Genomic DNA, 21,910 nt, shown 5'->3' with positions numbered 1-21,910 from the left:
CCACCTTAAGCTTCCGGCTTCCTTAGTAACACACCCACAACATCAAGATCGTCACTGTTCCCTTGAAAATCTCAAAACCCTTCCACAAACATAGTCATCTGGTTCTCTGTCAAAGACAACCACTTATCATCCAGAAAACTGGGACTGTATGGCAACACGGCTTGTCTCAGATTAGCCGGAAGATGAAAACTGTCCTCTAATCTTCTAGTTTTTTTTTTTTATTACTTTATGGGTACTCTGCCTACATTTACCTATGTACACACTCACATGACCGTTGCCCTCCAAGACCAGAAGAGACATCAGCTCCCCTGGATGCTATAGATGGTTGTGAGGGACCATGTAGGTGCTGGAATCAAACCTGGATACTCTGCACGAGCAACAAGTGCTGCTCTGTGGTGGTTTGAGCAGAGACCAAGTCCTCACAAGCTCATAAGTTTGAACAGCTGGCTCCTAGTTGGTGGCTACTGGGACGGATTTGGTGTGTGGCCTTGCTGGTGAAGTGTCACAAGAGGCAGGCTTTGAGGGTTCAAAGACCCATAGTTAGTTTTCTCTGCCTCCTACTTGAGTCAAGATGTGAGCTCTCAGCTGTTTTTGCTGCTGTGTGACTTTGCTCCACCATTATGGACTCTAATCCTCTGAAAGCATAAGCCCTTTCAAACGCTTTCTTTTATAAGTCACCTTGGCCATGGTGTTTTGTCACAGCAGCAGAAAAGTAACTGATACCTGCTCTTAACCACTGAACCAACTCTCCAGCCCCTGTCCCCTAACTGTTCAGCTGCGGTCACTCTATTCTTTTTTTAAGGGTTATTTATTTATGTATTTTATGTGTAAGTACTTTGTCTGCATGTACATTTGTACACCAGAAAGTGGCACCAGACAGGTGTGAGTTGCCATGTGGGTGCTGGGAATTGAACTCAGGACCTTCAGAAGAACAGTGAGTACTCCTAACCACTGAGCCATCTCTCCAGCCCCTTGGAACTCCATTCTTTCTCCTATCAGTGTGGACTGACCATTTCACTGCATAGCTGCTCTTGTCCCCTATGACAACCAGCCAAGTGACCCTGGGACCTTTCATGAGTTGTGGTCAACATGCCCGATGTAGGCCAACCAGTTTTAGAAGTAGGCCAACCAGTTTTAGAAGTTCTTCTTAGATGGTTCCATTCCAAACAGAGTTCAACAACTGTTCTTACAAATACTAACTCCCACAAAGAAAACCAGATTCCGTTATTCTTAGAGCTGTCCTTTATAGGCACCACACAAATTCCTGATGCTCTGGAAGGAATCGGCTCAGTGGGTATCGAGCAGAGCAATAGAAGCTGCAGTGTGTTCTCTTGGCTGTGCCTGGGAAGAATAGCCACACCCAGACCCTCCCAACCCCACAGGACCAAATGCTAGAAACTGTTTGGGGCTCAAGAGGGAAAAAAGCATCTAGGGAGGGGAGAAGAGATCATCTCAGGCCTTCAGGAAACAAAGCATGCAATCCCACTCATCGTTTTGAGTTCAAGGCCAGCCTGGTCTATAGAGAGAGTTCTAGGTCAACAGAGCTACAAAGAAAGAAAAAAAAAAAGGACCCACATGGGCACTTAGAAAGATTGAGAAAGTCTCCACCCTCCAAAGGCATAAAGACTAGATACATGATCATACAAATCCTTCTCCTGTCTGGAGAACTGGGCCAATGACAAAGAGGTTAAGGACGGCATGTCTGCCCTCCTACCAGGGAGCAGAACACCAGGATGGCTTGTAGGTAAGCAATGGACAAAACAGGAAAGAGAGCAGAGAGGTGTGTGCTGGGACAGGGCAGTTCAAGCCGGCTGCCCCCTGTGCTCTTGCTAACACTGTATTATCCACCAGCTGTTGCATTTGATTACTCGTATGCCAGGCCTTGCCTCGTGCGTTTCTACCTAACCTGAACATCTTCCATCCACCCAGGATGCACAGGTATGGCATGCATCAGTTGCCACTGGTTCAAACTGCTCAGGACCTGAGCATGGCAGAGCTGCTAAAAAATACACTTATAAATACAAAATGAAATTTGTTTAAAAATTGTGAAAATAAGCCAGGTGTAGTGGGGTACACCTTTGATCTCAGCGCTCAGGAGGCATAAGCAGTCAGATCTTAGAGTTTGAGGCCAATAGAGTCTATCTACATAGAGTGAGTTCCACAGCCAGGACTACACAAACACACAAACCAAACAAACAAAAAAGTGAAAATAAATTAACTCATAGGACTGGAAAGATATCTCAGTGGATAAGAGTGAATACGGCTCTTGCTGAGGACCAGGGTTCCGACTCAGGAAGCTCACAACTTGTAACTCCAGCTCCAGGGGATCTGAATACATATACACTTAATTTAAAAAATAATATAAATGCTTTTTTAAATATATTAACTTGCTGGGAGAGTGACACTAACTTTTAATGCCAGCACTCAGGAGGGTCTTATGGGTCTGAGATCAGAGTTTGAGACTAGACTGGTCTACAAAGCAAGTTCCAGGCCAGCCAATGCTAAATAGGTAGACCTTGTTTTAAAAACAAACAAAACCCCCAAAATTAACTAACAACAACAACAAAAAACAAAAACAAAAGATCAGCTCACAGAATCCTCACAATGAGTCTATGAAATAGGCATTATAACTATTCTCATTTAATGAAGGCGAAAAATCAAGGTGCAGAAATTAAAGAGGTATCAGGAAGGGATGGAGAAATCCAAAATGGGCACCTGTGTTAGAGCAACAGAGGCGGGGTGAGCTCACCTGGCTTCCCCAGCTAGAGAATACCAAGCACAGACAAAGCCTTGAGGGAACAGCCCTGGCTAATCCTCCTGGAATTCCCAACAACTGATTGAAGCAAGGAAATAATGAAGGAGTGTAATGGGAGCAAGCTGAGGGTGAGCAAGACACCTGGCCCTTCCCTGAAAGGCTCCAGCTCCAGGAAGAGTCATCCTTTCGACAATGACACACACACACTGCCATCTACAAAGTTTACACTTGAGAACAGCCCAATCCAAGGCCGCATTTGTAGCTTTCTTTCCCCAATAAGGCAGCCTCTGGGCAAGCCTTATGGTGTCAGCGGGGGAGAGCAGGGAGTAAGTTAGTTGTGTCCTGGGAACGGGAACGGATGGGACGGGTAGGCTGACACACTAGGTGTAGGGTCCGAGAAACCCAATCTCCCTGGACAACTACTGATTAGAGGGCGGGGAGAGAAATCTCCAGAGAGAATGTGTCCAGCTTGAGTTTAGCTATTCTCCCCCAGATTTGTTTGCCACCTTGTACACTTTTGGGAGCCTGGCCTGAGCCCACGGAACGTCGGGGAACCAACCTCAAGCAAGAGTTCTTTAGGATTCTGGAACCAGAATCGGGGACAGGGGCAGAGGGATCGGAGCTGGATAAGCCGTAAAGAAAGCAGGCAACACGGCATCTGGCACAATCGCACATTCTCTGGACCGCTTGGGAGCCTGCCTTATATAAACCCAAGGTGGCAGGTCCAGGAACCCGCGCCCTGCAGTTCCGGATCAAAGTTCCCAAAGACAACCTTCTCGCCCGGCTGGGCTCCACTCAAGCTTCTCCCGGAAGCGCACTGAGATAAGGAGACTTCAGCCACCCCCCAAGTTCGCACACCCTGGGACCCCAGGCTCACCAGCCCTGACCCCGATCAAATCCGGGCCTTGTTCTCAGGGGAACATTGCACCCCTCGCCACGCGCAAATACCCCACATGCGCTGGCCGCCCGCCGGGACCCTCACGCACCTGGCACCAGGGACCAGGACACTGAGCTCGGATAGCAGCTCCTTTCCACTCCCGCTTTCCGGGATCCCGACTGGCGAGAGTCTGCGCACCGTCGGAGGAGGAGCCCGCAGGGCGGAAAACTCTCCGGGCGCGGCTGCCTTAGTCGCCCCGGGGCGGAGCCACACGAAGGGGGCGGTGCCTCTCTGGGGGCGGGGTGTCTGGGACCACGCCCACAGGTGAGTGCTGCGCTCCTGTGGTGACTCTGTAAGAAGCACGGAGCTTTCCCAGTGGAGCAGAGCTGCTCTAGATTACAGGATGAGGGGAAATTCTCTCGGGTGTTTTTTTTTGTTGTTGTTGTTGTTTTTTTTTTTCAGGAGTCTGACAGCGAAGAAAACTTAAAACGGTTACTGAGTACGGAAGGAGGAAACTTCACAATGGAAAAAATTACCACCTCAGCCGGTGATCAGGGCCAACACCAGCAGTGGTGATTTATATTGATCTCCTGTCGTGTTGTGTCTTCCTCCCGATGTCACATGACTCCATAGTAATCGTGCAAAAAATATCAGACAAGCCCCAATTGAGGAATTCAGGACTGTCCAAAACTCTGAAGGTCGTCAAAACAAGGGAAGCCTGAGAAACTGTCACATAGAGATAATGAAAACTAAGTAATGTGACATCTCGGATGGGATCCTAGAAAAAGAACACTAAGTTAAAAAACAATGACAACTGAACCGTATATAGATTTTAATAGCACTGCATCAATATTGGTTCATTCATTGTAGCAAAAATACTAATATGTTAATAACAGGAGAAAACCCATGTTGTTTATTTGTTTTAAAAAGGTAGTATAGTAAATATGATTGCATAGCATTGAAAAGTAAAAAGTAAGATTCTTACTCTCCTCAACTCACGTTTAGGCGCCTCCTTCCCAATGTCCAACACACTTCTACATGCGCATTGATTAGTATACTTAAGCAAACATGTTTGTTTATAAAATAGGATTGTAGATTTTTTGTTTGTTTATTGTTTGTTTTTGTTTTTGCTTCCTGACTTTATCTCGGAATATTCTTTCAATTGGCAACCCAGAATCAACCAGGTTCTTCCTAAGGACTGCATAGGATCTCCCCCCCACCCCCCTTGCCCCTTAGGGATCCCTGTTCTTACTACCTAGCTCCCACCTGGTGTACACTTTTTTCATGGCCCACTTTTGATTTGCAAATGAGCCATTTGCATTTCAGGAGCCCAGTGAACCGGAAGAGCCCAAAGGAGCCTGGTTGGCAGGGGTTGGCAGGTGTGGTCTGTCTTGCACCAAGAGGTCTACATGCCAGTAGGAGTGAGCAGGACTGCCTGGCTACTGCCATGCAGATGGGTGACTCTCTAGGACTGTCATCACAAGCGGGAAACTTAAGATTTCAAAGTGAATGTAAATAAATGATAAGGAAAGGGTCATGATTACTCCTAAGTATGGTGGAGGAGAAGATTTACTGTAGAGAAAGAGAAGACATAGAGATAGACACATCTGAGAGACTCCAGAGCAGTCATGACTCAGAGCCTTGTGAGGAGAGTGGGGAGGGGAAAGGGGAGAGGATAACCAGGTGCAGCAGCTAGGAAGCTAAAGATACAAAAAAGGGGAGGGGGGAGAGGTAACTAACATCGTTATACTATGTAGAGAAAAGCAGCCCAGCACAGTGGCCTGGAGAGTTCAGGGTAGAGGACAAGGTATGCCGGCCACACAGCTTTGATATGTTAAGTAGGCACCTGTGCTATTTGTCCAGGGTTTGAAACTTAACACAAAACATCACCTTGAAAACTTCCCCTGAACAAAAAAAAAAAAAAAGGGGGGGGGGTGGGCAGAAAAAAACAGGCATTTGTGGAAACGTGGGACTCACGTGAAGTCTGCCACCAAACCAGCTCCAAGCCTTTCTGGACTCCAGGGAGATACTGTCAGCCAGCACTGTCTCTGGGACAGGGGGATTCTCCAAGGAAGGTCATCTGGCTGGGACCCAACTCCTCTGTCCCATTCCTGCACAGAGCTGGTCCTCCTAAGACAGCATAATAGTGCAGACTTCTGATGGCCCACTTATCTCTGAAGTGGAGCCAATATTTCTTGGAACATGGCATGTAAAAATAAATCATTTAGGGGCGTGTTTCTCAACCTGTGTGTGGAAACTCCTCAGGGTCAAATGACTTTCACAGAGGTAGCTTAGGATGATCTGCATATCAGATATTTGCATTACGATTCATAACAGAAGCAAAATTACTGTTGTGACATAGCAACAAAAATAATTTTATGGTTGAGGTCACCACCACATGAGGAACTGTATTAAAGGGTCACAGCATTAGAAAGGATGAGGACCACTAGTTTAGGGTGAGACTCCTCACTGTGACACAAGCCTTTCTGCCTCAGAGCTATTTAACAGAAGAATGAGAAATAAGCAGTCCTTTATAATATTAATCTTTTTTTTTTTTTTTAAAGACGAGAGTCTCAGGTATCAATGACTGGCATGGAACTATTTAGGCAGATGTGAACAGAAATTCCTGAAAAGAAACTGGTTGTAAAGAACAGTAACAACAATAAAAACAAACAAATACATGCCTAGAAGGAGTTTTTGTGTCTGCAGAGACTAATGTTTCAGTACTGTGGAAAATTTAGGGTCCAGAACCTAATTACTTTATCTCAGACTTTCAGAACGGTCATTCCTTGCCCCACTCTGGATGTGAACTAACACTTGATGCTAATAAATAAAAACCTCTTAGAAGCTATTAATGTAGAGCTAACATCTTGTGATAATAATAAAAACCTTAGAGACTCACCTTCTCAGGACACTAGCTAGCTTCCACCATTGCAAGAGCTAAGAATGTCATCAGAAAACATCTTGGGCCTATGGACTAACTCACTATTTGTTGTCCTTCTGTTAATCTCAAAGATGTAGGAAAGACCACCTATCCAGGTCATTATGGCCAAATTAATTAAAACAAGCAATTAATTAAAGCAAGGGGTTTTTAAAATTATTATTCTTGTACACTGCCACCTCCCTCTAAGTTGGGGTTCAAGAGGTCAGCCTTGGATATGGGGAAGATAAGGACTTTTATAGCTCAGGGGTGGGGGGTCCCAATGGGGGATTTGGCAGGCAAAGAGGCAGGGTTGCAGAAGAAGAGCATAAACATAACAAGTTGGTCACAACAACCTCCTGAAACAAAGACATGATAGCAAGATAATCGTAACAACATGTGGTCATAACTTTGAAAAGAAGGCATGGTTGCTGTTTCCAGGAGCAGGCAGTATGGAACCATTTGTAGTTAAGGTTACAGGCAGGGCATAGCCAAGTCCTTGAGAAACAGAGATTTAACTATAAACAGGAACAAGCCTAGTTTCTCTTTACTATAAGATTGCTTTCAAGCTTAAGATGGAGGCTAGCTGGTATATCAGTGCCTCTCTGGTGTATTTTAAACTTGTCTTGATCTATGACTTTCTTGGTTCTGTAAACCTATACAAGCTTCATGAAATTGCCTCCGTGTTGGAACATGGAACTCGGGGTACCCTAATCTCTGTTCCTAAATTACGGTCACTCAAAATGGCTTCAGAATAAACTATTTCTTATTTCTTAGAAGAGAGCCATGGCCTTTCCATCAACACAGGTGAGGAAGACCTCAAATTCCCCAATCTCCTTTCTCTGTCTCCCAAGTGCTGAAGTTAAGGGTGTGAGCACCATACCTGGGTCTTCTCGCACGCTGAGTTGAGCACTCTACAAACTAAGCTGTATTTCCAGCCTCAACCTTTTATTTCAACAAATGTGTTGGATCCCAACAGTCACTGAGGTGCTAAGGGCTAAGCTGGTGCTACAAAGAGCTCACAGAGCCCACCCCCAAGGGTAGTGGCAGGAGCCACGCAGGCAACACTGGATGAAGGGAAAGTTCTGAAAGTTGGTGTTTGAATTTCATTCTGACATTTACTAGTAATGGTGTCTTAGTTGAGGTTTTATTGCTGTGAAGAGACACCATATCTATGGCAACTCTTTTTTTTGTTGTTGTTGGTTTTGTTTGTTTGTTTGTTTGTTTGTTTTTTCAAGACAGGGTTTCTCTGTGTAGCTGGCCTCGAACTTAGAAATCTGCCTGCCTCTGCCTCCCAAGTGCTGGGATTAAAGGCGTGCGCCACCACCGCCTGGCCTATGCCAACTCTTAATAAAGAAAAACATGTAATTGGGGCTGCCTTACTGTTTTAAGGGTTTAGTCCAATATTGTCTTGGCACAAAGATGGTGGCATGTAGGCAGACATGGTAGAGAGGAAATTTGAGAGTTCTACAACTGGATCCAAGGCAGCAGGAAGAGAGAGAGTACCTTTGGGCTTAACTTGGGCATTTGAAACCCCAAATGCCACCCCCAGTGACACACTGCCTTTAATAAGACCATGTCTCCTAATGTCACTCCCTAAGCATTCAAATGTGAGTCTATGGGGGATACATTTTTATTCAAACCCCTACAGATGCATACTGCTGGCTTTGACTTTCTTGCCTACAAAGACTTCTTTTATAGGATGATTCAGCTTCCCTGTGCTCAGGGATGGTACAGGCACACGAGAAAGTAAAATGTCTTATAAAGGTCCTGCCATAGCGCTCAGGAATAGCCTGGTATTATCTATTTGCTTTCTTACACCAAGCTATTCGATACATAATAGTTGAGTACAGTTGAGGAGACTTTCCCAGGGTTTGGGGGCCCAGGACCCAGGTAACATTGCAAGTTCCTGTAAGAAAAACGAGGTAGAGCTGGCACACCTCTTTAAACTCAGCACTTGGGAGGCAGAGCAGGTGGGTCTCTGTGAGTTCAAGGTTAGCCTAGTCTACAGAGTGAGCTCCAGGACAGCTAGGGCTGTTGCACAGAAAAACCCTGTCTGGAATAACAAAACAAAACAAAGAAAGAAAAGGAAAGAAAAAGAAAGAAACAAAGACAGACAAGGCAGAGAAGAAGACAGATTTGATTTCAACAGGCTAAGACCACTGTATTAGAACAATGAGCGGCCTCAACCTTTCTGTACACACACACACACACACACACACACACACACACACACAAAGGTAGCTGACAGGAAATCACAGCTATTCTTTTAAGGTTTGACTAGAAGCAGGGTGTGTTGTTCTTGATACCTGGAGATATAGATATAGATATAGATATAGATATAGATATAGATATAGATATAGATATTTTTTTCAGGTGGATTGAAACAGTCAGGCTGTAGCTAAGTTGTTCTTTATAGCTAGGTGCTATTGCCCAGTACACCCTGACTCAATCCTCATGACCCAAGGCTATCACCCAAGAGTTCCCATGGCTGGGTATGTTGGCTCTTGGCTACTCTCCCTGCACTCTGCAAAGTGACCTGAGCAAACTGGTGATTTCAGTGAGGAAACAGTCTAGACTGCACAGGAATTGTCAGTGGAGAGGAGGGGAACTCCTACATCTTTAGGACTAGTCTGTCTAACGGAGAAATAGATACATCATAAGATGCCACTTGTAATCAAGATCTTCAAGAAAAACCCCAAAGAGAAGGTGATATGTATCCAGAAAGCCTTCTGAGCCTCCTCACCAGCACCCACATCAAGTTGGACACAACACCAGAGGTGGTGGGGGAGGGTGGGTGGGAGTACAAGTCTTTAATCCCAGCACTCAGGAGGCAGAGGCAGGTCGATCTCTGAGTTCAAGACCAGCCTGGTCTACAGAATGAGTTCCAGGACAGCCAGGGCTACACAGAGAGACCCTGTCTTGGGGGTGAAAAAAGTTGGACAAAGCATCACAGTTGTGTCCACAGAGAAGCTGAGGACAGACAGGATTCCTGAGGCTCACTGGCCAGTTGGCCAGTCAGTGAGCTCCAGGCTCAGTGAGAGAGACCTTGTCTCCAGCAATGAGGTAGGAAGTGACTGAGGATGACTCCTGATGCTGACCTCTGACCTCCACACAAAGCACACGCCTACGGTGCACATGCATCAGCTTTTAGTTATTTTGACCATGTTAATTTTTTTTCTGAAGTAGCTTTTCACTGTGACTCCTGCTTTTATCTTTGTGGTTGCTTCCCTTAGGTTCACACTGATGGTCTGGGTTGTAGAGCTCAACATAGAGAAGGGATGTTTTCACAGTCTTGGCTGTTTTCTAGTAAATGTGTTCATTATAAATCTCCCTCTAAATCCTGCTTTAGCTTCTTGCCAAGTTTAAATACCAGGTACTTTTATCACTCCTCAGTTATAAATAAATACTTGGGGACATTGTTAGAATTTTATCCTTAATCTATGGGTTACAGGAACATTTCCAATTTTTATTTTAAAACTTATGTCTTTTTTTTTTTTTTTAAGAAATCAGTTCTTCTTGTCATTTACTTCTCCCTTTAATACGTGGAGATAAGAAAATGCACTCCCTTTAGAAGGCTGTCTTCCTCGGTGGCCTTATTTTTGGCTGTTCCAGTTTTTATGAATGTAGCTTTAGAGGACACGCAAAGCTCCACTTGTAAATCACTCTCTGAGCTGCTAGGCAGGCTCTTTAGGCCTTTCATCTGCTATTTTCTCTTGCTTCCTGTTCCACCCATTAATTTCTCGGAAGGTAGACTGATATTTCCCACGTCTACTGCTACCCAAGAGCAGTGTGTGCCCAGATTATATCCTCTCGTCTCCCAGCGCTGCTGTCTCAGCTGCTTCTTGGAGAGAACATCACTTTTCATAAGGTTTTAAGAATCCATCTGAGTACAGTAGTTCTTTAGGTAGTTCATTTAATCAGTTCATATTGGTAACAAGCGGTAGGCCCCTGAGAGGCAGCCTGGTTTCTGGTTGAGCACAGGCTGAAAACCCTGGTGACCCCAGGTGACCCTGAGGGACCCCAGGTGACCCTAAGGGATGGCAGGCATTTCACCATGCCCTCAGACACTTAGACTCCTGACACTAGGCAGCAGCCCTCCATAGATTTGTGTCCTTTAGTCAAGTAGGGCAACACCCCTAGCCCTTCCACGGGTGACCACAGGCCACATAGCTCCAGACAGATCTCCATATGAATGAGGTACTTAAAGGCCAGAAGGTCTTAGCCAATTAAGCTTTCCTTCCTAGACTCTCCTGCCTGCAAAAGGTATTTAACCTCAGGCGGGGCAGCCGCAGGACCCCCTTTACCCAAGAACAAGCACACAATATTTGGGTTTATTTCTTGCCTTCTATGTGAAAGCTACCCTATGCTCACCTAGAACTCATAGTCATAGCCCTGTGAATTATCACATGCTAGAGTTTTTTCGTCCTGACCTGTAGAGAGCTCTTGCCTAAAATCTTCAACCACCCTTTGTCCCCACCACTAGGCTTCCTCTGATCTGGCATTCTAAGAGCCAGTGCAAGGCTGGGGTCCAGGGCATCAGACACAAGTATCCTTTATCCTCTGAGCCATCTCACTGGCCCTAAAGATATAGTTGCTAATGTTAGAATTCACATATTTGAAAGAAAGAAGCCTCAATTATAAATGGCTTTATGGAGCAAGGCTAAAAACATTTTGTAAAAACAGAATTGTGTTTGTTTAGTGTAAACAGCCACTAATGAGGCTATCCATATCAGAAAGTTCATTAATATTTTACCTTAATTGGTGTTTTGTTCAATAGCCATTACTTTTGGAAAATACATACACTGTTGTTTAAGGCTTCCTTAATGATCTGTATTTAACTTTTTAAATTACATTTATCTGCTTATCATGTGTGTGTTAGCATATGTGTGCACTCATGTGCAGGTCAGAGAACTACTAGTTTTTTTTCTCTCCACCACTTGAGTCCCAGGGTTTAAACTCAAGTCATTATTTTTGGTAGCAAGTACCTTCCTTCACCTGCTGGGCAATCTCACTTGCCCAACTGTCTGCACTTTCAAAAGTTTATATTATGTGTTTATGCATTATAAGTGTATAAACTAGTGACGTGGTCACTCTATGGTATAGGTAAGGCAAAGATTTTTATTATAGCTGAGAGAGAGAGAGAGAGAGAGAGAGAGAGAGAGAGAGAGAGAGAGAGAGAGAATAGTTAGAGACATCTGGAAGAGGGCGGAGCAGAGGGAGAAAGTCTAGACTAAACATAGGGAGCAGAGTAGACATGGCCAGGCCATCTGTGAGAAAGGGGAGACTAACAGAGGGTAAAGAATGAAGAAAACATGCTGAGAGAAACAGGAGCAGAGCAGAGAAAGAGGGGAGGGAGAGATGGAGGGAAGGGAGAGAGATGGGAAACATAGCAAAAATAGAAAAATAGCAGGGTTATAAGAAGAAGGTAGCCAGTGAGCTGGAGGGGGGAGTTTAGGGTAGGGTTAGGGTAGGGGATGGGAAGGGCTGGGATGCTATGTGGACTCTGAAATGAATAACAGATACTAGCGATACTGAGGGAGCCAGCATGGGCTTTGGTGTGCTAATAATAGGCACCACAGGTAGCCACATGTCCTTTCTGCCAGGGGCAGGGAAAAATGACTCCTTTTGGGAGAGGGAAAGCAGTTTCACAGGTTTCCGAGCAACGAGGCTTGTGTCCAACCACCAGAAATCCACCTAAAGTTGAGATTGCACTTATTTCTGGATAATTGGAGTTTAGGGAATTGGAGTTTTCTTTGGATCTGACAATAAGAAATTGCACTGCTTCTGTTTTGATTAGTCTAGATGTTCTTGGGCCCTGAAATAAATCTTGACTAAATGAAAGGCGCACACCTTTAATCCCAGCACTTGGGAGGCAGAGGCAGGTGGATTTCTGAGTTCGAGGCCAGCCTGGTCTACAGAGTGAGTTCCAGGACAACCAGGGATAAATAAATTCTTGGAGCTGGTTCTGCAGCTCAGTAGACAGAATGTTTTCCTGTTGTACAAAGCCCTTGTTCAATCTCCAGATCTCCATAAGCCAGGCATAGTGACACACACTTAAAACACTTGGGAAGGAGAGTCAGAAGTTCAAAGTCATCCTAATTACATAACATCTTTGAGGCTAGCCTGGTCTACATGGGACCCTGACAGAATCTAATTTGTTACATCAGAAAACAAAGTTGCCCTCTCCCCCACAAACATGCCTTTCCTCCCAGGTTCTGAATCTTTGGGGTATACCACTTCCCACATGTCATTCCAGCCAGCAATTTGATAGCAACTGGAGTTTCCTTACCAGAATCACTTCTCAGGACCTATCGATAAGGATAAATTTATCTAGAAGGTTGCAGGATCCCTTCCTGGATGAATACTTTACAAGATTATAGAGGGAAAGGCTCAGCCATATTTAAGCCTTGTCTTACTTTACTGCAGAATTAAAAAAACAAACAAACAAACAAACAAACAAAAAAAACCAACTATCTTATGTTGAAGTGGTTTAGGTGGCTGGATCTCCCACCCCAGCTTCCTCTGAGACTCATTTCTCATGCCTCTCACATTGAAGTATTCATAGGAGATCTGGCCAGAGATAGGAAACGAAGGTAGCTGCTACATATCCCCGCCTGTGTAGGACTGATTCCCAGGAATGCTCTTCTGACTCAGCCACAGATTCAGAGATGGGATCTCAGCAGCAACTGTGTTCCAGCACCCGTACTCAGGATCGTGTCTGCATAGAGGAGGAACAGGTTTGACACACATGGAACCAGGAACTAATACAGAAACTCTTCCCACCAACCTGTGTATAGAATCGTAAGCATGAGACACCATGTCTCGTCCATACCATTTAAAATGGAAATTCTCCCCTATAGGGATTGTGCTCAGCAAAAAAGTATCTACAATTTTGCCAAGTAAATATAAATACTTTTTAAAAGCAACTTCAGCAAATACATCTTATTAGAATTTCTCCATGGTAAGCCACAAATTATAAAAGTACTGTGGCTGGGCGGTGGTGGCGCACACCTTTAATCCCAGCACTTGGGAGGCAGAGGCAGGTGGATTTCTGAGTTCGAGGCCAGCCTGGTCTACAGAGTGAGTTCCAGGACAACCAGGGCTACACAGAGAAACCCTGTCTCGAAAAACAAAACAAAACAAAACAAAACAAAACAAAACAAAACAAAAGTACTGTGAACAGAAGCATGCTTGTGTATAAAATGGAGTCTTATCCTTCTTCCTGTTCAGTAACTTTTCCTGGGGATATATGAACTAATAAATAATGGTCATCCCAGATGGGGTACCAATGACAAATTAAAGAAATTATCCCATCCAAGTCTAGCTTGGTGAAGCAGTGAGTTGATATGGGGTTACCTACCAGAGTGTGGGTGAGGGGTTACTTCCAAAAATGACTCAAAGACAAGCAGTATCACCACAAAGGCTCATAAAAGCTGGAGCAGGGCCGGCCAGAGAGTCTCCTTTACCTCTGCAATTGTTACTGGTTATAGAAGCTTGGAAAGGGGGCAAGTGTGAATCTTGTAATTTCAGGACTTTCCTGAGACTTCTCAGTTTCTTTTACTTTTTGAGCTTGTAAATTAAAGTTACTTCCTGAGTCTTACCTGGCATTTAGGAGAAAAGGTTTCAATTAGAGAAAAGAGCTATTCTGTATCGCTATCTTGAGTGAATCTTGGTTTATCTGACCTACTTTTTCTGATGTCCTACACTCACTAAGAAAGATTAAACTTAATAATAACTCAGTATAAAACATATCCACAAAGATAACAAAGACCTTGACCCAACACAACAGTAAGAACATGCAGTAAGTACAAGATTACAAACTGAGAAGGAAAACATCAATGTCTTGAGATATTATAGCTGATGCATAAAACTGTATAGAAATAATACCAACACTGACAGCTATCATCAAAATCTTCATGATAAAAATCACAATGGGTGGCGTATGCCTGTAATACCAACAATTAAGAAGGTGAGGTAGGAAGAGCAAGAGTTTGAGGCCACCATGAGCTATGTTGAGATTCTTTTTAAAATGTAAGGGAAAAAAGCATGTATTTTCAGTTAAAACAGAAAATGTTTGCAAGATGTAGTACCACACATCTGTAATCCCAGCACGGGAAAGGATGAGACAGGAGGACCGAGAATTTGAGGCCAACCCATGTTACAAAGCAAGCCCAAGGCTAACTTGGACCTGTATAATGAGGCCCTGTATCTACAAAATAAAACCAAGGAGCTGGGATGTAGCTCAGTAAGAGAACTCAGCATGTGCAAGGTTCTGGATTCAATCCCCAGTATTAGAAGAGAGGGAGGAAGAAGAAACAAGGGAAAGAAACGAACCATGTGAGCATCCTGAGAAAACTGAAGACTCTTAAACACTGTCAGAAAAGCCTCCTCAGCACATGTCCTCCCCAATTCAACTGTGTCCTGTCTCCATCCCTCACTCTCAGCACTGTCTCTTCTCTTCTCTCTGGGTTGTCTTCAGCTTTTAGGTTTATAGAGAGCAGATTCTTCTTCTTCTTTTTTGTTATTTTTTATTTTATTTTTTTTATGTGTGTAAGTACACTATCACTGTCTTCTGACACACCAGAAGAGGGCATTAGATCCCATTACAGATGGTTGTGAGCCATCATGTGGTTGCTGGGAATTGAACTTAGGTCCTCTGGAAGAGCAGACAGTGCTCTTAACCACTGAGCTACCTCTCCAGCCCAGAAAGTAGATTCTTTAAAAAGATTTAGGATTCAAGGCCAGCCTGGTCTACAGAGTGAGTTCCAGGACAGCCGGGGCTACACAGAGAAACCCTGTCTCGAAAAACCAAAAAAAAAAAAAAAAAAAAAAAAAAAAGATTTAGGTGTGTACTTTATGTCTATGGGTGTTTCGTCTGCATGCACATGTGCACACCAAAAGACAGCATCAGATTCCATGGGACTACAGGACTACAGTTATAAACTTGTGAGCCAGCACTATGTGTGTGCTGGGAATTGAACTCAGGACCTCTGAAAGAGCAACCATCATCCTGGACCACTGAGCCATCCCTCCCCACTCCTCCCAGAAAGCACATTATAACAAACAGTAAATAAATCATCCTGTGTGTTACTTTATATATGACTTTCCCAGCCAGTTTAACCAGGAGGATCTGCCATGGCGTGTGGAGCACAATTTTCCAAGGGGATTTGTATTGCTAATGTAACGATGGCCGGTTAGTCTTGTGCTGAAGGACTCTCAAAGTTCCTCCTGCAGAGAAGCCCTGCTCTGCCTGTGAGAGCGTCCTTGACCTTCTCGCAGCTACATGCTCTCCCTGATGCTTGAGTTTTCCTGGGTCTAAGTGAAGTCTCACCTCAGCTTATTTTTAAAGTATGACTCATCCTGTAATTGGCAGTGGAAAGTAGCACTCTAAAGAGAATCTCGGCCTCACAGGCACGCGGTGCCTCTGCAAAGCCGGCTAAGAAAAACTTTCAGTGAATAAGTGCCTTCAGAGCACTGCGGGTCAGAACAGCCGAGCTCTGTAAGGCAGTTCTGTCCTTGCCTGCCCCCTATCGAGTCCTTGAGGAATTACTTTAACACTTTGCGCTTTGGTTGGCAGCTCTCAACCCATGTGGAGGAACGTTAAACAAACAAACAAACAACAACAACAAAAACCCAGCACCTCTCTGTTGGAGGGGTGCTGCTGAGGATAAGAACCCTCTACAAGACTCCAGAAGAATACGCTTTTTCATCTCTGCAGATGGAGCAGGCAGCCTTCAAATGCGCAGCACCCTGTAATGGGTCCTATTTCTTTCTCCCCATCAGCTACAGAAGAGTTAACTGGAAATGATGAGACTAACCATTCAGGTCTTGACAGTTGGGAGTACAGACCTGGGTACGCGTCATTGGCAAGATGCTCTACAGCAGTGGTTATCAATGTTCCTAATGCTGCAATCCTTTAAGACAGTTTCTTATGTTGTGGTGACCCCACCCATAAAATCATCTCGTTGCTACTTCATAACTATAATTTTGCTATTGTTATGAATTATGTTGTAAATGTCTGATATGTGGCCCCCCACAAAGGGGTCACAATCCACAGATTGAGAAATACTGTTCTAAAGGCTTAGCTGCAGACGTAGAGATCTGGGGAATCTCCTCTGAGGGTCAGAGTTGGAGACAAGCAGATCCTACAAACCAGTCTTGCACAGGAGACTGAAGGTCAGTCCTCCATGATGCAGAAGGTGGAACCTTTAAGAGGAGGAGCCTCATGTGGCGTATTGTCTCGTGGTATAGATACTGCCATCTGAAAAAACCGATGCCCTTCTCATGGGATCTCTGTCAGTTCCTGAGGTCGTGAATTGTTACAAAAGGACAAGACAGGAGCTTTTCTGTCTTTGGCTTCTTGTCTCATTGTGTAATCTCTCATTCTCTCTTGTATTCCCACAGCGATGCTATTTACCTAACCTAGTCATGAAGGCAGGAGGTTCTTGCTGGAGATAAAGACATGTTCCTTGAATTCTCAGCTCCAAAGCTGTGAGCTAAATAAACCTCTTTTCTTTGTGAGGCACCTAGCCTCAGGCATTTTGTTATGGCAGCAGAACCAGGTTGACACCAGAGTCTTGGAGACAAGCATGGCCTTCTCCCTTGTTCCTTTCTTTGACCAGTTCCTGCTCCTGTTAACACACATGGACCACCACATCATTGGGAGCATCAGGGCCTGGGGTGGGGGATGAATCAGATACTGTGTTTCCAATTGTTTCACTCCTGGTCCCCAGGTCTAGGCACGGTCTCACCCTAAAGTTTATGAGTATTATGTGAGTCAAGGAACTTAAAGTATAAAAAAATGTAAGTGGATTCTAGAGTCAGAGGGTCTATTGTTAAACTCTGGGTCTGAGTGGCTGTGAGTGAAATTTTAGTTGTTATCTGTACAACAGAACCAAAAACTGCTTTTCATGTAGAACAGTTCCACAGAGTCTTCCTGCAGAGATTGCTGCAACCATCGACGGTTTCTGGCTAGAAACACCATGGTGGCAGAGAGTCTGGCTCTGAGGGCTGGGCATGTGACTCCCGTGGCAGAGCACCTGCTCAGCTACGCTTGCAGACAGGAGCCTAGCATAACTGTTACCCGTGTGGCTTCATGCAGCAGTGGACGGGTGCAGATGCCGAGACCCACAGCCAAACATCAGGCAGAGCTTGGGGTGTCTTGAGGAGGAGTGGGAGATAGGGGTCAAGGACACCACAAGAAGTCTGTAGGTCATCTAACCTGGGCCTATGGGGCTCACAGAGACTGAACCACCAAAACAGGAGCATGCAGGGGCTGGAGCTAGGACCTCTACACATTTGAAGCAGATGTGCTGCTTGAGCTTCATGTGGGTCTGTAGAAACTTAAGATTAAAAAGAAGCTCCAATTTCTGTTTTAAACTCAAACATTAACTTCCCCCAGGGACACACGCCGGGAGAAGCACATTTCAGACTCAAACATTCCAGGAAGAAAGACCCAAGATAGGAGTTTATTAGAGAGATGGGCCTTTAACACAGTAAACCTGGGTAAACAGAAGCCACTTAAGCTGACCCTCTTTGTTGTAAAAGATAAGGTACAAATTTGACTTACTTAGAAACGGGGCATGGGAACAGAAACTGGGCCTGGAAACAGCTGTTTAAAAATTTTTATGGTTACTGTCTAAAAAAATAATTAACTGTCTTTGTGAACTCTGTAAAAATGGTATTTAAGCTGCCTTTAACTTTAGTTCTGGGTTCCTCTTGTCTGCATACAGGGGAACCCCAGTATACTGGTTGTCATCTTATCATTAATAAACCTCATGTTATTGCAGCGAATCATCCATGAGTGTTTCTGGGGGAGCGCATCCCCTGCTTTTGGATCTTTAGGTCCAACAGGTCCTCTAGCTACTGGAGTGGGGACTGTCTCTGACTGTTAGCTGCCTTTAGATCCTCTTCTCCTACCTGTTTGGGCCTCAACAAGAAAGGATGAGCCTAGTCCTGCTGGAACTAGGGTGGGGTGTTCCCCCTTCTCCTCAGAGAAGCAGAGGTGGTGATGAAAGGAGAGATTTGTAAGGGTGGGACTGGGAGGGGGGCTGCTGCAATCGGTATGTAAAGTGAATAAAAGTAAATAAATTATTGAAGAAAAAAAGGTATGAGTTTGGCTACACTCAGATTCTAACTCCCTTAAATTCAGCTGCAAAACTCTTGTATCTTCTTCATCTTCATCTGCAGAACAGAGCTGCTCCTACGAACTCAAACACACCTGTGTCGATAGCATCTCTAGCTGCTACCTTTTTTGAAGCTAATGAGAACAGGAACTAGAAAATGTCCCCGAAAGGCAAAGATTACCTGAAGAACAGCAATTCCAGTCAAGGGATCAGGTTCCTGTTTCCTCTCTGAAATAAATTCCTCTGTGTAACAGGTCTAACATCTGTTCTCAACCTCGCTAATGCTGTGACCCTTTAATATGTATGCTGGCCACCCCAACATAAAACTAAGTTTGTTACTACTTCATAACTGTAATTTGGCTACTGTTATAAGGTAAATATCCTGATATGCAGGATATCTGATATGGGACCCCCAAAGGGGTGGCAGCCCAGAGGTTGAGAACCACTGTTCTAAAGGCTCCCTGTACAAGACCACACACTCCAAAGAGTGAAAGGAGGCACCCAGACACCTGGCTGGGAAAACTGAGCTGGCCAGATCATCACCCTGTTCACATCCCCCCCCCCCCCCCCGTTCTTCCATAAATCCTTAACAACCCCAGACTAGCAGCTTGATGACACCCCACTCCCCAGAGCTCCAGTAGCTGGAGAGATACTCATTCTGTTTTCTCTTCCCCTTAAACCTCTATAATAAAATACTTCTTTCAAAAAATTAGCCCCTGCAGTCTGTGACTCCAAGTCCTTCAAATCTGAGAGACTGTCAGGTTAAAACAAACAAACGAACAAACAAACAAACACCTGAAACAAATGGCTATCTGTTTTGTCTATTAGCATGCCAAAGCGCAAGCTGGCCCAGCAGGCACTCTTAGCATCACAAATACCTGTAACAGAGTTCTCTCTGGCATCCTGGCTTTGCTCTTCTTAGCTCTTCTCACCAGCCTCTACCCTAAACCTCTCCAGCTCCTAGGCTTCGCTATCCCAGCTTCTCAGTCTCATATAACCTTTATATAACCTTTGACATTTGAGCCATTCTCTCTCTCTCTCTCTCTCTCTCTCTCTCTCTCTCTCTCTCTCTCTCTCTCTCCTCTGTTTTCCTTCCCTCCCTCCCCCTCTCTTTCTCAGTCTCCTTTGCCTACATCCCCTTTGTCTTCCTCTCTCGCTCCCCCACTACCTCTCATGCTCTATTCCAGTCTGTTGGCCATGGTCAATTTACTCCTTTCTCTCCCTGCTCTGGACTCCTCCAGATACCTGTGGCTGTACATTCTCTCATACCTGCAATAAAATCTTTCCCCTCAACCATACATTGAAGTGCTCATGTCCTTAGTTTATACGGAGACAAGAACCCAAACCACAGGTATTGGGTGGCTTTAGTGGTTGCTGAGTGTCTGAGACCCTAACCTCTCAAGCCAACACAACATCTCTCTCAAAGATGCTCCACTCCACTCTGATAGTCCTAAGTCAACCCAGCTCTATTAATGAACAGAGCCATACCTCAGAAGAACCCCTTGGTCTTTATCTCCAGCCTGCAGCAGCAACATAACTGCTTATAGTCATCAATTGTTACCTTACTAGACAATGAGCTGAGTGGTTTCATATTTTACCTGGGACTGAAAGAGTTAAAAATCTTTTAACAAAATAAGTAAGATAAGAGTTCAGAACTGGGAGCTTAGGTCAGTGTGACTGAGTGCTATGGATACCAAGAGAGTTTGAGTTGGGAGGCCCGTGCACCCTGGATACCAGGAGAGTTTGAGTTGTGTACCCTGGATACCAGGAGAGTTTGAGTTGGGAGTTCTCAGCATGCCCGTACATCCTGGATAGCAGGAACTTGGCTGATTATGTATAGGCTCTTAGAGAATAGTCTGTTCCTTGTGCCCTGTCACAAACTGAATAATGGGCTGAGACTTTCCACAGGTGCTCTCCAATAGCCCCCCCCCCCCATTTCTCCTGGGTTGTGGTTCCCCCTCCGAGTTGTGGTTTTGGGCTTTAAATTCTCTCTGTTTCCAAAGTCCCGGGGTCAGACCCCACTGCCCCTGCGTGTGCTACAGGTCTTGACCTCAGTATACTGATTAAAATATGCCTCTCGCTGATTAAATCAAGTTTGGTGTCTTGTAGTTAATGGGTGGCCGCGAATTCCCGAGGCTTGGGTGAGGTCCTCCATTCGTGGGGGCCTTACAGGACTAGGCAAAGTGGCTCTTAATATCTGTGATCCACAAGATTTTTTGTTTTGTTTCTTTCAGTTTAGGTCCAATGATGAGAGAAGCAATATCATAGAAATTCTAACTTTCGTTTTAATGTATTTTGTGTGTGTGTGTGTGTGTGTGTGTGTGTGTGTGTGTGTGTAGGCGGCAAACACAGTTTGTGCCTGAAGGTCAGACTATAACTTACAGGAATCCAGTAATCCTTCTAGTATGTAAATTCTCAGAATTGAGCTCAGGCTGTCAGGCTTAGCAACAGACACCTTTACCTGCTGAGCCCTACGAATGATTGGATTCCGACAAAAGTCTACATGTATTCTGTACAGACACCCCTATAGGACTGTCCTACACCTGAAGGTGATCGTCCCAGTAAAGAGAGCCCTGAAATGGGGCCTCCTTCCCCAGGCTGGAGCACAGCATCACTGAAACACCTAAGAGGCAAAGAAAGGTGCTGGGGTACCTGGACTAAGCAGTTCTGCAGTCGCTAGCCAAGTGGTCATGGCCACTGGGGCCATGAGCGCAGGAAAGGTGCGAGGTCATGTGCAAAGGATCACGTCTCTGGTAAGGACACAGTGGTTGGATACTGGCAGTGCTTGGAGACTCCTGAGGAATGCTGGTGAGTCCCTCAAGTGTTCATCAAACGAATGATTCAAGAATAAGGGTACATTCAGCCTCCATCTCACATGTATCACATAAGGAGAGGGGCCCAGGGGCTGGGTGTTTCTAAGACTGGCCCAACCTTAGTCTCATCACGGTTGACAGAGAAGAGGCCTGTGGAGTGTCATGTGTTCTTGGCAAGGCTCTCCTCCCATCACACCACTCCTTCACATCATCACTGGCTTTCTTATTTTTAACTATTTTATTTATGTAGTGTGTGTGTGTGTGTGAGAGAGAGAGAGAGAAAGAGAGAGAGAGAGAGAGAGAGAGAGAGAGATTTAGAGATGTACACATGTGAGTGTGGGTGCTCATGGAATCTCTAAAAGAGAGTACCCTATCCTTTGTTACTGAAATTACAAGAGGTCACAAGACACCCAATAT

General features: G+C 44.9%; 1 protein-coding gene across 1 annotated transcript in view; it reads right to left on the bottom strand.

The window, feature by feature from the left end:
* The window catches only part of Anxa11 (annexin A11), a 44,196-nt gene extending 40,284 nt beyond the window's left edge, over window positions 1–3,912 (bottom strand). Inside the window, exon 1 of the mRNA XM_034497732.2 lies at window positions 3,742–3,912. The gene's annotated coding sequence lies outside the window, so the exon portion shown is untranslated. The remainder of the gene's footprint in view (window positions 1–3,741) is intronic.
* Window positions 3,913–21,910: the final 17,998 nt, after the last annotated feature.

This window comes from Arvicanthis niloticus, chromosome 3, assembly GCF_011762505.2.
Source record: "Arvicanthis niloticus isolate mArvNil1 chromosome 3, mArvNil1.pat.X, whole genome shotgun sequence".
In the NCBI taxonomy this organism is placed as follows: Eukaryota; Metazoa; Chordata; class Mammalia; order Rodentia; family Muridae; genus Arvicanthis; species Arvicanthis niloticus.
The sequence above is the reverse complement of the archived record's forward strand: the minus strand, read 5'-3'. Positions and strand labels throughout refer to the sequence as shown.